Source organism: Psammomys obesus, unplaced genomic scaffold (assembly GCF_907164565.1).
Source record: "Psammomys obesus unplaced genomic scaffold, mPsaObe1.curated_primary_1811, whole genome shotgun sequence".
NCBI classification, from domain to species: Eukaryota; Metazoa; Chordata; class Mammalia; order Rodentia; family Muridae; genus Psammomys; species Psammomys obesus.
In genome coordinates, this window is record NW_026596064.1 from 16,113,716 (window position 1) to 16,113,950 (window position 235).

Genomic DNA, 235 nt, shown 5'->3' on the forward strand with positions numbered 1-235 from the left:
GGAGGTGGGTAACAATTACTCCATTACTTGACCCCAAGATACAAGAAGATCGTTGGGTAACTCTAAGAATCAGAAAACATAATCAAAGACTAGGCCCAGTGGGATCTCAATCCGAGAGCATAGGTACGATCTTTTTCTTGCAGCAAGATCCAAGCAAAAAGGGTAAGAGGGCATACCATGCGAAAATAAATAAATAAATAAATAAATAAATAAATAAATAAATAAATAAATAAAT